Source organism: Ursus americanus, chromosome 24 (assembly GCF_024610735.1).
Source record: "Ursus americanus isolate L20-20 chromosome 24, mUrsAme1.1.p, whole genome shotgun sequence".
Taxonomy (NCBI): domain Eukaryota; kingdom Metazoa; phylum Chordata; class Mammalia; order Carnivora; family Ursidae; genus Ursus; species Ursus americanus.
In genome coordinates, this window is record NC_142150.1 from 36,370,206 (window position 1) to 36,388,774 (window position 18,569).

The 18,569-nt window shown below is 42.1% G+C and overlaps 1 long non-coding RNA gene across 1 annotated transcript in view; it reads left to right on the forward strand.

Moving 5' to 3' along the window:
• LOC123785092 (uncharacterized) overlaps positions 1-18,569 on the forward strand; it is a 106,742-nt gene that overhangs the window by 5,118 nt on the left and 83,055 nt on the right. Inside the window, exons 2-3 of the long non-coding RNA XR_006777600.2 lie at positions 706-1,181; positions 17,376-17,447. This is a non-coding gene — a long non-coding RNA (uncharacterized LOC123785092). The remainder of the gene's footprint in view (positions 1-705; positions 1,182-17,375; positions 17,448-18,569) is intronic.

Here is an 18,569-nt window from a genome sequence, read left to right on the forward strand (position 1 = left end):
CTGGGCTCTTGCCTTCTTTGCCATTGGTCCTGGGAGTAGTACCATCACCTAAGGGACCTGAAAAGAATCATGCCCACCTGAAACTTGGGAATAGGTCTGCTGACTGTGGTTAGGGTTGCAGACCCTGAAGCACCTGTGACCTGGCTTCAACATCAGCCATGGTCTGGGAACGGTCCTGCTCACCCAGGGACCTAGGAGGAGACACACCCATCAGTGCCTAGGAGGCAGGCCAGCTGACCTTGGTCTTACTATAGATCCTGAAGTGGCCCCGTGACCTGGCTCCGTCCCCTCTCAGCTGTGGTTCAGGGACAGTCCTACTAATGCAGAGACCTGTCCAGTGACCCAGCAGGAGCCAGGAACATCATGCAACTGAAGATAGGCTTGTGGTTTGCAGGCCCAACTGAGCACCCAGCAGCAGCCAGGTGACCCAGTTCCAACCTTGCATGACTGTGACTGTGATCCCAGAGGCAATCCCATCAGTCCAGACAGGAAAAGGTCTTTACATGTCAAAAACAGGCTGTAAAGATGGAGAAGAGTTTGCTCCTTGAAACACACAGACACAAATGTAAGGCAGACAGATCACAAAGCAGGCAAACATGATGCCTCTAAAGAAAACTCATAAATAGACCTAACAGACCTGCAGAAAAGGCAAAGCAAAGAAGCTCCTTTTTTTTTTTTTAAAGATTTTATTTATTTATTTGACAGAGACAGTCTGCGGGAGAGGGAACACAGAGGAAGAAGCAGGCTCCCAGCGGACGAGTCTGATGTGGGACTCGATCCCAGGACTCTGGGATCACGCCCTGAGCCAAAGGCAGACGCTTAACGACTGCACCACCCAGGCGCCCCAGCAAAGAAGCTCCTTGACATAGCTCTTGGCAATGATTTGTTTTGGCTCCGACACCAAAGCACAAAAAACAAAAGCAAAAACCAGCCAGTGGGCCTACTTCAAACTGGAAAGCTTTTGCATAGCCAGGAAACAATAAACAGCATGAAGAGGCAACCTGTAGAATGTAAAAAATATATTTCTCAGATACCGTATATTTAATAAGGCATTCATATCGAAAATCTATAAGGAACTCCCACAACTTAATCACAAAAAACCCCCCAAATAATCCCATCGGAAAATGGGCAAAGGACCCAAGTGGACATTTTTCCATGGAAGACACACCAGTGGCCAACAGGTACGTGAAAGGGTGCTCAGCACCACAAATCATCAGGCAAATGCATAGCAAAACCACAGTGAGATATCACCACCCACCTGTTGGAATGGCTGGTATTAAAGCGATAAGTGTTGGCAGGGCTGTGGGGAAAAGGGAACCCTTGTGCAATGTTGGTGGAATGTAAATTGATAGTCATTGTGGAAAACAGTATGGAGGTTCCTCAAAATTAAAAGTGGAACTACCATATGATCCAGTAATCCTGCATATATATCCAAAGAGATAGCTGCACTCTCGTGTTCTCTGCAGCATTATTCCTAATAGCCGAGACATGGAATCGGCCTGCTTGTCAGCTGATGAATGGATAAGGACAATGTGGAATGTGTATGTACAGTGCAATATTATTCAGCCATGAGAAAGAAGGAAATCCTGTCATTTGCAACAGCATGGATGGACCTCGAGGGTGTTTTGCTAAATGAAATAAATCAAAGACAAATACTATATGATATCATTTATATGCATCATCTTAAAAAAGTCAAAGTCATGAAGCAGACGGTAGAATGGTGGTTGCCAGGGGCTACGGGCCGGGGGAATCAGGGAGATGTTGGTCAAAGGGTACAAACTCTGAGCTATAGGATGAATAAATTCTGGGGATCTAATGTACAGTATCATAGTTATGTTTTATATATGTCTCCTGAGAGATTATTTTTGATGGGACAAAGGCTTAAAATATATAAAAATGGAAGTAGAAGTTGTAAGCCTGATATTGGACCCCTCCACTAAAACTAATCTTTTCAGGATCAAAAGCCGCTTCCACACCACTGGTTTCAATGTTGATTTAAAATTCTCATTTATCTCACCTGACATTGTTTATTGTTTTCTCCTTACTTACTTTACTTGGCTAGAAGTTCATCCTTCTCTATGGAGTTTTTTTTTCTCTTTCTTTCTACTGTCCTGTTGGATCCTTTTTGGTATTCTCCTGCTGGTTCCTCCTAAATTTTCTAAAAGTTGTAATATTCTAGGGTTCAATTCCTAAAAATCTTCTTTTTCCTTTAGTAATCTCACTAAATCTCAAGGCTTTAAATGATACCTACATGCTGATGTTTTAAAAATTTCTATCTCCATGATTTGCTTCCCTCTCTGATTTCTTCCCATTCATTTTTCCCTCCCTTCCCCTGTGGTCCTCCATGCTATTGACTCTGGGCTCTGGGAAACAAACTGAGGGTTACAGTAGGGAGGGGGGTGGGGAGATAGGGTAGCTGGGTGGTGGATATTAAGGAGGGCACGTGTTGTGATGAGCACTGGGTGTTATATGCAACTAATGAATCGTTGAACACTACATCAGAAAATTATGATGTACTGTATGTTGGCTAACTGAGCATAATAAAAAAAATTCAGGAGTATATTTAATTTTAGACTCGAATTTGGCCTTGGTCATGTCCTGTACTTGAGTCAATAGGAAGTTACCAAACATGATGGAAGAGGAAGTTTGAAAATTGCTTTTGCTTTGAATTCTGTGGTTTGAATCTTGAGACCCCCTCCCCCTCCATGTGTATGAAGGTGAGCTTGCCTGGTGGAAACACAGAGGAGAACTCAAGCATTCTAGTTGTCAGTCTGCCAACTGCCTGATGTTGTGTGAGGGGATTTTAGATCATTTAGCATTGGTTGAACTACCAGATGAATAAAATAATGTGAATAACCCTGGTCAAGATTAATAGAGTATCTAGCTAAACCTAGCTCAAATTGCTGACCCCAAAATTTGTGAGAAAATGATTGTGTTAAACCACTAGGTATCGGAGTGGTGAGTTCTGCAGCAGTAGATACCGATACGCGATATTTAGAATTTTTTCCAGTAATATAGTTTAGGCAATAGTTTAGTAAGCTGATCACCTATTTCATTCCTAGGTACCTCCTGATTCATTAGCTGATGTCATAGATCTCTGTGGGTTAAAGTACTCCTATTGTTATTCTGGTTCTGTTGCCAACTACAGTAATTGCTCCAACCTTGTCTTGGATGATTAAGTACTGTCATCTAATCTGGATAATTTAGGATGACATACCAACTAATCATTGGAATGGCCAAACCTCTCACAATTATTCCCAACTATTTCCTCTTGCTAATTCATTCCCATGTCATCATGAAGAGAGTATTTTCTGGACTCTCTCCCGAGGAAGAAAGAGTCAAGGTGAATGGGTTGCCCATCATAAAGTCCTCTTCAGAATTGCCATCTCCTTAAGCCTTCGATGGTGCATTTTGGGCATCACATTCCTACTCATGTAGGTCACTACTGAGTCCAGCTTCCATACTATCAACCAAGAAAAACGGTAGAGTCAATTGCTGTTGCTCATGTTCGCACATTTTGTAGTCTCGGATAACTGCATCTATCTTGATAAGTTTGACATCATCCAACATTACACTCTGTTTTCTTTGGTGTAATACATCAAGAATCCAATGCCACACATGTTTTTTAGGTTTCTGCAAATGTTGATTGGGAAGATCTTGTAATTACTTTTGTGTTTAAACTATCGTCTCTTGGGTATAACTTGGCCCCTGTCTTCTTGGGTCACACTGACAACAGTGATGGTTCTTGAGGCAAGATCCCAAGCACAGGCTTTAAGGAGAACAGGCATGTCCTTGCAAGAAAACTGCATCAAGTGAGATTATTACAGGATCTACAAGCAAGGGAAGGCTAGTCCTTTCAGTTGTGATAGGAAAATATAATTCTGTGAAAAAGGAAGTTTCAAAGTGATTCAAGATTTTCAATTCTTTGAAGTATATTCAAAACACTCACCTTGAGTCTCAGAATCCCACCTCTTCCTAGTCAATGGCCACATCTTTACCATGGAGTTTTGGTGGGCTATATGCTAAACTTTCATTCTGCAAGCTGTACAATTAGATTGTAGCTCTAATTCTCCAAGTCCCCTGGCCTGTGGATAGAAGAAATAACTGCATCTTGTCAGGCTCATATAGTAGCTGTCTGGTTTTCTGTCCATAGCTTGAACAGAGAGGGTAAGATCTTAAATTTATAATTTTATTCCTGTAAGCTGACCCGTGCTGTCAGAGCAGCATCTCACCACATATTCCTCTTCATCATGGTTACTGCAATCACAGCCAACTGCAGAAGCTAACTGATCTCCAAGAATCTTGCCTTCAATAGGCTCATCACTCTAAGAAATACTAGATGAAAGATAAACTAGTGTGATGCCACAGGTTATGATTTTTTTTAGAAGATTTTAGTTTTTGAGAGATAGAGCATGAGTGGGGAGTGGCAGGTGGGGAGGGGCAGAGGGAGAGGGAGAAAGCAGACTCCCCGCTGAATAGGGCCTCGATCCCAGGACTCTGGAGTCATGACCTGAGTGGAAGGCAGATGCTTAGCTAACTGAGCCACGCAGGCAGCCCTGCCATAGGTTTTAATGTGTCATTTTCTACTAACAATGAGGTGATACGGCATTCCTACCAAAATAAATAAGCATTCAATTCCAAAATTCTCACTTCAGGCTCTTTTTTGTAAGACTGCTCCTGCTTTGAACTGTGTTGGTCGGGGTCCAGTTAGGAGAGCAGAAAACATACCATGTAATTCAATAGAGTACTTTAATATGGGGGTTTAGTTTCTGAGGTTTGTGGGAACTGGAAGAGGAAGTAGGAGAAGATGGGGCAATTCAGTCTAGCAACTGCAGAGAGACACCATCCCAGCCCTGGAGGGGCTGAGGGTTGCATTGGAACCTGGAAAGTAGGGTGTGTGGCTGGATGTAGACCCACCGCAGATGCTTCAGGAGAAGAGATTCAAGGGAGAAACACCCTAAACCCTCCTCTTCTCCCACCCTCCACTCTCCTGGCAGTGCCTCGGCAATGTCTGCTCTGGTCTTCCAGCAGCAGTGAGGTGGATGCAAATTGACAACCCAACTCATGAGGCAGAACAGGCTTCACCCAGGATCAAGTTTACTTAGCCATAATGAGGCTTCAGGACATGAAACTCCTCAGCGTGCAGGGTATCAACACAGAGGAGATGTTATGACTCCCAGGCACCGCTTCCGATGTTCCAGTCATTCTGCACTTGAGATGGGCATGGCCATGAGACATGAGGCTTGAGCATATGTGGACAACCCTCGCTTAAGGAAACCATCAGTGCTGGGGTCTCTTCACCTTTTATACCTACCTAGTTAGTTACACAGCCCCTCAGGTGTCTGTGACTGGCTCCCCTTCTCTGGGACAGCAGCAACAAAACAGTAAATAGCCTTCTTCTAGATTGTCACTTATTTTGCATCTTCTGTAGGTAAATTCATAACAATTCCCTGAGTTAACGTTAGGAGAGTTAACCAAGGGTCAAATCCCCAGGCGTCCCTGGATGGCACATGACAGGCCATGGAACCAGCTGTAAATCCCTACCACCCAGCTCCCTTCCATTACTCCTACAAAGGAGACAGTAGAGGGCTCTGGGGAAGGCGTTTGCAGGGATCAGTCCTCTGATTCAGAGCTGAGCAGAGGATGGGCAGGGAACAGTCAAATGGCTGGCAGAGTCTTCTGAGCGTCTACTGTTGTCTTCTGTCTCCACTGTTGTATCGAACTCCTCAGCCAACATTGCCAACAAGCTGTTTCCAAATGTAATGTACAGCTTCCGGTTTTTTCCTTCCCTTTTGAAGAAACAGCTTTTGTGAGAAATAATTCACATCCTCTACAATTCAGCCATAGAAAGTCGTTTCAGTGGTTTTTGTTTCAATGGACTTTTGTGTGTCCACAGATATGAGCATTCACAGAGGGGTGCCTGGGTGGCTTAGTTGTTAAGTGTCTGCCTTAGGCTCAGGTCATGATTCCAGGGTCCTGGGATCGAGCCCAGCATCGGGCTCCCTGCCCAGCGGGAAGCCTGCTTCTCCCTCTCCCACTCCCCCTGCTTGTGTTCCCTCTCTCACTGTGTCTCTCTCTGTCAAATAAATAAAATCTTAAAAAAAAAAAAAAAAAAGCATTCACAGGTATGTGCAACCAGCACCACAATCAGTTATGGCACGTTTTCATCACTCCAAAAAGTTGTTTTGGCTGTTTAAACAGGGTCATTTCTCTTTAATTATTGAGTTGTAAGAGTTTTTTTTTTTAATATTCTGCAGTCAACTCCCTTATTAGATACGTGATTTGCATATATCTTCTGCATTCTGTGGGTTGTCTTTTCTACCTCAACTCTTAGGAGCTCTAAGTGTAGTTGACTCACTAATTTGAGACACATTCTTCCCTTCTGTGACAATAGCATCAAACTCCACACCCTGATTACATTCCCAGCTTTATTGACTGCTTCTTTGTACTCATTACCAATATATTTTTTTAAACTTTGAATGTTATATGTCTTCAGGACTTTGTATCAAACTATTGTGTCTTATGCTACACACTCTAGGTGTTCTAACATCCAGTTTGAAGTCTACAAATATACTAATATTTCCCACATTTTTATTTCTATCTTGGATTCCCTTCTGAGTCCCAAATTATAGGGAAATTCTTTCTCTACATTTCTGCTTGGATGTCTCATAGGAATCTCAAAACTAGCATATCCCCAAATCAAAGCTCTTTCTTCACTTGCCAACTTGCTTCTTCATTGGTGATTATTTGCTCATTAAGAGCTGTGTGACCTTAGGCAAGTCACTTAACCTCTCTGAATCTCAGTTTATCAGTAAAATGCTAAGTTTTAGCATTTTAATTTTTAGATGCTAATAATTCTATCCCCTAAGTTTTGTGAGAGTTTGATGAGTCACCACAAGATTCCTTAGAATAGTACCTAGTCCATAATAGGCATCACACAATTGTTAACTCTTATTATCTAATAACCATGAATTTAGCTGTATCTACCTGAAATCTGGTTGTCAAGCGTGATACCCCTGTCTCCTTCCATCACTGAGCTAACCACTCACAGGGTCAAATATTCTACCTTCTGGAACCAGTCTGCTTTTTTTCTGCCTCTACTGCTAGTACTCAGTCTAGATTACAAGGAGTTTTGCACCCCCCCCATAACTTCCAGATTTTTGTCTTAGCCACTTGTACCTCCTCCAAGCCGTTCTCCATCCAACTCCTAGTGCAGCATTTCTCAAGCTTGATTAATACATAATCCCTATTTAAAGAAAAGGAATTCTCAAGGAATAGAGTTTGACTACCTAAGACTAGCCTAGGACTTTTAATCTATGAAAGGGTCAGTTTGCATTTTGCTTGCACTAGGGGTATTTTACTGTTTCGTTGGTAATGTTTTTAAAAAGTTATTGAAATCCTCATAGAATTGAAGCTATGTCTGTGACTCTTTGGGCTCTGAGTATTCAGTTTCACTCCTACAGTGATCTTCAAAAACATGCTTCTGATTATTTGCTTCCTGGTGAGAAACCTGAAGATTTCCATTGTACTTGGAAGGAGACTCCGTATTTTATTTTTATTTTTTTAAAGATTTTATTTATTTATTTGACAGAGAGAGAGACAGCCAGCGAGAGAGGGAACACAAGCAGGGGGAGTGGGAGAGGAAGAAGCAGGCTGCCAGAGGAGGAGCTTGATGTGGGGCTGGATCTCAGAACGCCGGGGTCAAGCTCTGAGCCGAAGGCAGACGCTTAATGACTGCGCCACCCAGGTGCCCTGAGACTCCGTATTTTAAACGTGAATCTCTCAGAACCTGTACCTTCTGACCCTTACCTGTGTGTCCAGCGTTACCTCATTACCTTCTAAGTTATGCTCCAGCCGCACTCATTCCTGTTCTTCCATTGTGCCAGCTTCCTTCCCTTCTCAAGTCTGACTGGCACTTGGTTTTCCTCTTGAAGTCTTGCTTTCGGGTGGTGCCACTTCATGTCCCTCAGCTTAAGTGTTAGCTCCTCAGGGATGCTCTATCTGCACCCCCAGACCCAGTTCTGTTCCCCTGTTATCTACTCTCTTGGCACTTCATACTTTCCTTTGTATCACTTGTGAGAATTCCAATATGTTACTTGCAGAGTTATTTCTTAACTGTGTTTGTTTAATGTGCTTGTCTCCACCAGATTGTGAGTTCCTCAGTGGTAAAGATAAGCCTTTCTTGTTCACTGTTGTATTTCCTGCTGTATCCTGAGGTTTGTCAAATATTTGCTGAAAGGAACCACCTAAGATCCTTAAGGCAAATGATAAATTAGTAACATGTGTTGCTAGACAATCTCAGAATAAATATTAGATGTTTATACAGGAGAAAACTGGAAGCTAAAAGTAAATGATGGGTGAAGAGTCCAAGATAGCAGGGGAGTAGGAGACCTTAGTTTTGTCTGTCCCAGGAACTCAGCTAGATAGCTATCAAATCATGCCGGACATCTGCAAACTTAACTGGCAATCTAAGAAAAGAACAGCTACAATTCTACAACTAGAAAAGCAACCACTTTCTGTAAGGTAGGAGGTGCAGAGAAGGGAATCTGAGGCCATATATGGGAATATAAACCGCGGGGTAGGGAGCCTCCAAAAGCCTGTGCTGGAAAGTGTTACAGCAATGGAGCACAAAGTCAGAACTTTCAGAAGGCTGCTCCAGGGAGGGATGTCCCTGTGTGACAGCTGCTCAGGTGGTGAAGCAGGGTAGAAACCTAGTTGGGACAGTGTGGTCTCAGGAAACCTGGTGTCACAGGAAGACCGGGGGGTGGGGGTGGGGGGGGGTGCCCGAGTGTGGCAGGGTTCCCAGGCATCGGGGCAGGGAAGCCAGCTGCAATCAGCGATCCCAGGGTTGGGCTCTCAGCTTGGGGTTGCCATATACTGCAAACTGCTGTGGGGTGTCAGGTGCTCTCTGAGCAGAGACCCAGCAAGCAGCAGAACCACGGTAAAACCCGCCTTTCTCTCCCAGGAGGAGGGCGCAGATATGTGCCAGAGTGGTTTGCAGGTTCAGGGACTTGAAATCGGGTTGCATGCCTGAGAGAGAAATGCTCAGTCGGAGGCTGGGTGAGCATGGAGTTGGACAGAGGCCGGGGAGACAGGAGTGATGGACAGCTTTCCCCTGAGGTTGTACTAAGGAGCGGGGAGGGGGGGGGGGGCTGCTTTCAGCTCCAGGGCTGAGGACTGGGAGGCTGCCATTCTCATTCTCATCCTCTAAAGTGGCACAGAAAGCCTGCAAGGAACAAAAGCCACGTAGAGCAAACTGGAGCAGCTTACTCAGCCAGGCCCCAGGCAAGGGCAGTGCAACTCCGCCCAGGGCAAAGACACCGGACAATCAGCTTAACAGGCCCCTCCCCCAGAAGATCGGCAGGAACATCTGGCTAAGACCCAGTTTACTGATCACACAGAACTGAGGAATTTCAGCCCTAGGGGAAAATAGCGTATAGAATTCATGATTTTCCCCCGCAATTCTTTTAGTGTTTCAATTTAAAATTTTTTTCTTTCCTTTTTCAACGAATTTCCTATTTTAGCAACTCTTTTTAAAACCTTTTTAATTTTCATTTTTACAGTTACATTCTGTCTTTTCATTGTATTTAATTTTATTTTTGTATATATATATTTTTCTTTCCTTACAATTTTTGGAATGCTGTTTCTTCTAACGAACAGACCAAATTATACCCAGAATCTAGGGTACTGCTCTGTTCTCTTCACCTGTCTGATCATATTCTCCCTCTTTTCTTCTCCTTTTCCTCTTCCTCCTCCTCCTTCCTCTTCAAGTCTTTTTTAATCCTGATGGACTGAGGTTACAGGACATTGATCTCCCAGGAACACTTCATCAGAGGCCATAGGTAAATTGTTATGAAATGCAGTTGGCTTACTCCTGGCTAAGAACAAAGAGGGGCTACATTGTGTATACACTACTGAGAGGTAGAAAAGAAAAATTGTCAGAGAATATAGTGGTACCATGGAACGTCAGGGAAGCTCAGAGCTAGTTAACAATACAAGGCATCCTCCCCCCCCCCCCGCCTTGGTAGGGGAGAATATATTTTAGAGGTGATGTTCATAGTCTTACTTTGCCCCTTGAAACGTAACATGCCCTCCTACCGCCAAGAAGAATCCAGGAGATGGTATCCGTGGATGAAAATTAACCCAAACAAGACGGTAGATGCCCTGTTTTACGGTTCTAAATAGAAGGTCATCTCCACTTTGGCATTTATAATGGTAAATTATGGGCAATAGTCTGCCTACCCTCATTCCCAATTTAAACTTCTGGAAAGCAAAACCTACCTTCTAAGCTTAATATCTATATTTAATCTTGTTATTTTCTTAACCAATACAGTTATTTGACCAAACTGAAACAAAGTTGGTATAGAGATTTAGTGATCATGGCTTAACCTAGTGTACCTTTGCTATACGACTTTTCTCTTACTACTAACTGGACCTAGTAATTATATTCTCTTAAACATTGTTCTTTGTACGAGAATGTAAGGTCCATAAGAATGAAGCTTTGGTCTGTTTTGTTCATTGCTGTTTTTTTTTTTTAGAGCCAAGAAAAGCCCACAATAAATGCTCAATACGTATTTGTTAAAAGAGTACATGAACAATATTACCTATTGCGGAGAAAGAGGGAAACATGTGCAGACTCTCCCTGATCACAAGGGGCTGTTTTTAGGAGAACTAGAATAGAAGTAAAACTTGAGACTTGTGATGAAAAGGGGTCCCTAGGATGAAGCCAATCGAATGTTGCTGATAAAAGATTGGAAAGAGCTGGTGGCTTGAAGAGGTATTATACCCAACCAGCCAAGAGACAACTGAAGCTATAATATTTTTGGTTGAAGCATTCACGGTTGCCAACAGTCAAGAAGTTGGGTGGTGAAATATAAGATCCGGCAGTTAAATCCCAGAATAATTTGACACTGCTGATAATTTAGAAGATGAATTGGAAAATCTGAGAAAGAAATTATCTGCTTTCTTAAGGAGGCAGGTATAGAACAACTGGAAGGTTAACCTCTAGTGGGATTGATTAGCTTTTAGGGGTAAACTGTTCATAGTCTTAAAGCCATTTTTATGGACCCCAGTGTTCATAGCAGCAATGTCCAGAATAGCCAAACTGTGGAAGGAGCCAAAATGTCCTTCAACAGATGAATGGATAAAGAAGATGTGGCTCAGTGGAATACTACTCAGCCGTCAGAAAGGATGAAAACCTACCATTTATATTGACATGGATGGAACTGGAGGGTATTATGTTGAGTGCAATAAGTCAATCAGAGAAACACAATTATCATACGGTTTCACTCATATGTGCAATATAAGGAATACTGCAGAGGACAATAGGGGTAAGGAGGGAAAACTGAATGGGAAGAAATCAGAGAGGGAGACAAACCATATGAGACTCTTGACTCCAGGAAATAAACTGAGTGATGTGGAAAGGGAGGTGGATGGGGCAATGGGGTAACTGGGTAATGGGCATTAAATAGGGCATGTGATATCATGAACACTGGGTGTTATATTGAACTAATGAATCATTGAACATTATATCAAAAACCAATGATATACTATACCTTGGTTAATTGAAATTAAATTTAAAAAAGCCATCTTTTGCTGCTGGCAATTTCCATCTACTGGAGAATCTAGTATCACAATCATTAATGTGAGTTCACGTAAAATGATTGGGCTGTCCACTCTCCCTTTTTGGCTCATGTTCGGTAGGTAGACGAGATATTCTCCCTTTACACAGAGGATGACTCAGGCATTAAGTCACCTGTCATTCTAGGCAGTGAGATTAAGAAATGCAAAGACTCTGGTTGGTGACTTCCAAGAACAGATAGTTCAGTGTAACCACATTCTAACCAGAATGTAATGAACCACAGTGAGCATGATATGGGGTAAGGAGGATCTGATCGATAATTTTAAAATTTCATTCTAGTGGGTAGAAGGAGAGTGGGTTGTTGGCCTGGAGTGGAATCAGGGAGAACACTTACAGGGAAATTCATATAGACAGGACCTGCTGTTGGCAGCTTGGACTTGAGTTTCTGTAGAAGAGATGGAAAGAACCAGTGGGATTCTAGAAACACTTTGGACGCATAGGCATGTGGGGCTGGGGGAGGAAAAGTGATAATTCTAAGGGAATCTGAATTACAAAATTCTAAGGGAATCTGAAGTACAAAATTAACTGAGATGAAGAAAACTGGAAAGAGGCAAGTTTGAGATTTAAGAAAATGCATGCATCTTGTTTTAGACCTAATAGTTTAAAGATACATGTTCTCCATCCAGTTAATATGTTATATAGATAGTTGGAAGAGTTCCAGGATAGTAGTGGTAAGATCTCAGAGAAATTAGCATCCGGAAGATAGTAACATGAACTCATAATGTGGCGGGAAAGAATGGAAAGATCTTGCCAAATTTTCTGAGAGTTAATTTTCTCTACTATGAACATAAGGTGACTTCAAGGGCGCCTGGGTGGCTCAGTTGGTTAAGTGTCTGCCTTCAGCTCAGGTGATGATCTCAGGGTCTTGGGATGGAGCCCATGTTGGGCCCCATGCTGAGGGGGAGTCTGCTTCTCCCTCTGCCTCTCCCCCTGGCTCATGCTCTCTCTCTGTCTCTCAAATAAATAAATAAAATCTTTTTTAAAAAGTGACTTCATGTTGAGCCCCAATTGTGGTTAGAATCAAGAAGTGATAAAGTCACTGGCTCTTTATTAAAATTGTATTGTGGAGTCAACGTTAGTGCTTGTTAAAAATCAAATTCCTTGGCCAAATTCTCAGAATTCCAGTTCTTTTTAAAGATTTTATTTATTTGAGAGAGAGAGGGAGAGATAGAGAGAGAAAGCTCAAGTAGGGGCAGGAGCAGAGGGAGAGGGAAAAGCAGATTCTGAGCTGAGCACAGAGCCCAACGTGGGGCTCGATCCCACAACCCTGAGATCATGAACTGAGTTGAAATCAGGAGTTGGACCTTAACCACCTGAGCCACCCAGGTGATCCTAGAATTCCAATTCCTTGAATGTGGAGTGGGCCCCAGATGTCTACATTCTTATGTCCCCCAGATCTTCCCTATATAAGACATCTTAAAGAAAAAAACCCCGTGGGATATAGGACCTGTGTCTATCAGAATTTTGAGTTGGTCTGTCCAGCTGTAAGAGATCATTTAGCTTTTCTCTAGAAATAGCATTAGGAATCTCCATCCTGAAGTCCTTATGTGTGTATTTCAAATAACTGGATTCTGGAGGTGGACCAGACTCTGTATCTTGAAAATCTATTAGGATATAACTCTCTTGGGCTCATGATTAAAATTTCTGCTACACATAATTCCAGTTACTGGCATCTTGATTTACCAAACTGAAAAAGGAAAGGTCCCTCTGAAATAGCTGAGAATCCAGAGACAAGCATTTGACACATATACAGTGAATGTGTCTTTTCAAGGTTTCTGTCCAGGCCTCATTCTCCACAGCTAAAGCCAAGATAACCCTTGCATCTCAGATATATTGGAAACTTCTATCTAAGTGACCAGCCCCAATTTCCTTCTAGTATGATAAGCTATCCTTAAAGGGGGAAAGGTTATTGCTGGACAAAGGACGCTACCTGTGGTGAAGCCAGGTGGGAAACAAGGCAGGTCACTTAGTGCCGACCCTTAGTTATTAGCAATGTAGCGGCAGATGGAAACATTCTGATTTGGAAAGCCAAAGAAGCAGCCTCATTATTGATCATCAGTTACCCACCATCTCTCCTGTTACCCTGTAAATACCTGGCTGTTCTCCAGAGCAAGTCCAAATCAGAGAAAAAAGGAGGTGCAGACCGCCTACTGCCAGAAAAACCTTCATCTGGCCAGCGTTCAAGGCAACGTGCATTCAGGGAATAGGGTGTTATACGCAGACAATGAATCATGGAACACTACATCAAAGACTAATGAAGTACTGTATGGTGACTAACCTAATAAATTAAAAAAGGAAAATGTGAGAGGATCAACTGCTTGTGTTAGTATAACTGAAGCCTGTCAGTTGTTTGCAATAATCCATCATTTAAGGCAGCTTGAAGAGAGCCTTTATTCATTATAAACAAAACCTCCAAAATTTAGTGTTTTGTTATTACTTAAAGGCAATGGGGTAGGAGGAGTTCCCTCTTAGCCTCTTTTTTCTATTCAGGCTTCAGTTGACTTGGATGAGGCTTACCCACACTAGGCAGGGCGATCTGCTTTATTCATTCTACAGTCAAATATTAATCTCATCCAGAAACACCCTCACAGACATACCCAGAATAGTGTTAAACCAAATATCTTCATATTCTGTGGCCCTGTCAAGATAGAAGTAACCACCACGAGCTGCATGGTACCTTCTCTGAAGGTACCAAAGTGATGATAGGACCCTGAAGGTCCTTCTGAGTCAGGTACCTTTTCTCCAGAACCTGTATGGTCTGCATAAGGTACTGGAGACATATTATGCAAACAGGATTAAAAGGTCCTAGATGTTTTTAGGTCTGAAGTCTTTAGACGAGCCGCTGTTAGATGGGGGTGGGTGTCTTTGGGTGAGGTTGTTGTGGGAGGTAGAATAGAGTTTGAGTCTGTTTCACCAGGATGGCTGTAGGGAAGCTCTGGAATTTTGAAGACAGAATTGAACTAAGGAGTAGCTAAGAAAACTTACCTAGCAGTATTGTGAGAGGAGGAGATACGATCAGATAAGGGACAATAGTTGATAACCTGTTGCAATGTGGTTTCATGTGAAGTTGTAAAAGAACAGCTGGGGTACCCATCTGGAAGAGCAGATGGGCCATATGACTTAATGGGAGGCAGTGAGAGATAAGAGGAAAACCAGTTAACTTGGAGAACCATCAAAGTATACTTTTGAGAGAGAAGATAATGATTCACACAAATTGGGAAAGAAGAAGTCAAACTCTTTGCGTATGACATGATACTTTATGTGGAAAACCCAAAAGACTCACCCCAGAATTGCTAGTACTCATATAGAAATTCAGCAACGAGTCAGGATACAAAATCAATGCACAGAAATCAGTTGCATTTCTATACATTAACAATGAGGCAGAAGAAAAAGAAATTAAGGAATTGATTCCATTTACAATAGCACCAAAAACCATAAGATACCTAGGAATAAACCTAACCGAAGGGGTGAAGAATCTCTACTCTAGAAACTACAGAACACTTACGAAAGAAATTGAGGAAGACACAAAGAGATGGTAAAACTTTCCATGCTCATGGATTGGAAGAATAAATATTGTTAAAGTGTCTATGCTGCCCAGAGCAATCTACACTTTCAATGCAATTCCTATCAAACTACCATCGACATTTTTCAGAGCTGGAACAAACAGTCCTAAAATTTGTATGGAACCAGAAAAGACCCACAGGGGAATGTTGAAAAAGAAAACCAAAGCTAGGGGCATCACAATGCCTGACTTCAAGCTATATTACAAAGCTGTGATCATCAAGACAACATGGTACTGGCACAAAAACAGACACACAGATCAATGGAACAGTATAGAGAACCCAGAAATGGACCCTCAGCTCTATGGCTAACCAAACTTTGACAAAGCAGGAAAGAATGTCTAATGGAAAAAAGACAGTCTTTTCAATAAATGGTGCTGGGAAAATTGGACAGCTACATGAAGAAGAATGAAACTGGACCATTCTTTTACACCATACACAACGATAAATTCAAAATGGGTGAAAGACTTTAATGTGAAATCAAAACAGGAGAACATAGGCAGTAACCTCTTCAACATCAGCCATAGCATCTTCTTTCAAGGTAAGTCCTAAAGGCAAGGGAAACAAAAGCAAAAATGAAATTTTGGGACTTCATCAAGATAAAAAGCTTCTGTGCGGCAAAGAAAACAGTCAGCAAAACTAAAGGCAACCTGCGGAATGGGAGAAGATATTTGCAAATGACATTACAGATAAAGGGCTAATATCCAAGATCTGTAAAGAACTTCTCAAACTCAACACCCAAAAAACAAATAATCAGGTCAAAAAATGGGCAGAAGGCATGAACAGACACTTCTCCAAAGAAGACATACAGATGGCCAACAGACACATGAAAAACTGCTCCACCTCACTTGCCATCAAGGAAGTGCAAATGAAAACCACAATGAGATTCCGCCTTAACACCAGTCAGAATGGCCATAATTAACAAGACAGGAAACAACAAATGTTGGCTAGAATGTGCAGAAAGGGGAACCCTCTTACACTCTTGTTGGGAATGCAAGCTGGTATAGCTACTTTGGAAAACAGTATAGAGGTTCCTCAAGATCTTAAAAATAGAGCTACCCTATGACCCAGCAGTTGCACTACTGGGTATCCCAAAGATACAGATGTAGTGAAAAGAAGGGGCACATGCACCCCAGTGTTCATAGCAACAATGTCCACAATAGCCAAACTGTGGAAGGAGCCGATATGTCCTTCAACAGATGACTGGATAAAGAAGGTGTGGTTCCTGTACACAATGGAATAGTGCTCAGCCATCAGAAAGGATGAATACCCACCATTTGCATCGACATGGATGGAACTGGAGGGGATTATGCTGAGTGAAATAAGTCAAGCAGAGAAAGACAATTATCATATGGTTTCACTCATATGTGGAACAAAAGGAATAGGGCAGGGGACCATAGGGAAAGGGAAGGAAACCTGAATGGGAAGAAATCAGAGAGGGAGACAAACCATGAGAGACTCTTGACTCTGGGAAACAAATAGACGGTTGCAGAAGGGAGGGGGATGCGGGTAAGGGGTAACTGGCGATGGGCACTAAGGAGTGCCTGTGATCTGATGAGCACTGGGTGTTCTGTGCAACTAATGAATCATTCAACACTTTATCAAAAATTAATGTTGTACTATACGTTGGCTAATTGAACTTAATAAAAAAATTTGTTTTGGATGAAAAATAAAGTGTCAATACAATCTCTCTTTGATTGGTCTCTAAGTTTTTTGGTGCCCCCCCCAACTTCCCCCTCATTGTTTATTTTAAAAGAACTAAAAAATAAACGCAGAGTTTTACATTTAAATAGTAACTATGACAAATGATGTCTGTTTTTCTTTGTAAGAGTCGTGCCAGGTACTATGAGGATACAAAGAGGAAAAGCCACTGCTCCTGTTCTTTAGGAATTTATATTTAGGTAGGGACAATATGATGAGCATACAATAGCTAATGTTGAGGTATCAGAAGTATGAATAAAGTGTTGTGAAAATGGTAGGAGGGACGTGAGGTCTTCCTTGGTCCCTAAAAATGATTTTCCTCCTTCCAGTTCTCACAGCTCTTTATTTATTTACACTCCTTTTCTGGTAGTTCCATGGTACTTATTTGTAAGAAACTGATGTTGTGGGATGAAATGTTTTGCCACACAGCTAGTATGATAAAAACCTTGCCATTCTTACTTTTACTGGAACAGGTTTGCTAAAATCTCCCAGAAGTTGGTCTTCAGACCACCTGCATCAGATGTTACTGAGACCTTCGTATAAATGTAAGTATCTGGTCCCTGCTTACTAAGTCAGAAACTCTAAAGGTGGGGTTCAGGAATTCCTATGGTGAACTAAGCCCTGTGGCTGATTGTAATGCCTGAGCCAGTGGAGAACCAGTCCTCTGGGAGCACTTGGAAAATCTAAAAAGCAGAGTATAGCTACCAGGCACTGTTTTTGTATCATCCAGCTCTATATCCACTGGGATTTGTGTATTTTGCCATGGGTATAAAAATTACCTGGCATCTCAGTTTTTAGTCTTCTTATTTTAAAAATCACGAGATAACAGAAACCTGTAGCCTAGTTGCAGGTCTGGGTGTTGGTGTAAATGGCACCCACACACATGTTGTCTGTGTCCGTGTATGCGTATGTGTGCACACCATCTCATTTTAATAAAAATGTTGGGTTTTTGCTTATCAGATTCTCATCATAATATCATAGTGTAATAAATCAGCATGGAACTTCCTCACCCCAGGAAGCTCATAGAACCTTCTCAAAGGGCTAGTTAGTATTAGCTTCTTCATCGGTTTAACTTCCGTATGGTGTATAGCATTTCTAAGAGAGCAATGATGCTGATGTGCTGTTTTCGAGTCTGGGAGCAAACGGTTAAGAAAGAGTTCTTAAGATGTTTTCAGTTCCGAAAAGGTGGTTTTTGTTAAAGCACAGGGACAGGACCCGTGGGCAGAAAGAGCTGTACTGGGGTTGTGAGGAGTGACTGATTATATATACCTGCAAGTTGGGAGGGAGGTGTGGGATAGTGTAAGTCTCTAAGGTTTCCAGGACCTTGAGGGGTCGTTTACCACTGTCTAGTAAAACCTCAGTCAGGAGACCCTTCAGATATAGATCAGTGGGCTGTAGGAGGGTGATTGCTGACATATACCTTGGTGGGGTAGAGATAATGGAAATTTCTGAAGGGATTGATCTTCACCAATAATGTATCAGAGTACCTATTTATCTACATCCTTGCTGAGCTTTCTTGCACACCTTTCATTTTTTTTTTGAAATTTATTTGTTTTTTTATTTAAATTCAATTAATTTACATAGTGTGTGTTATTCGTTCCAGAGGTAGAGTTCAGTGATGCCTCAGTCTTACATAATACCAGTGCTCATTACAACCCGTGCCCTTC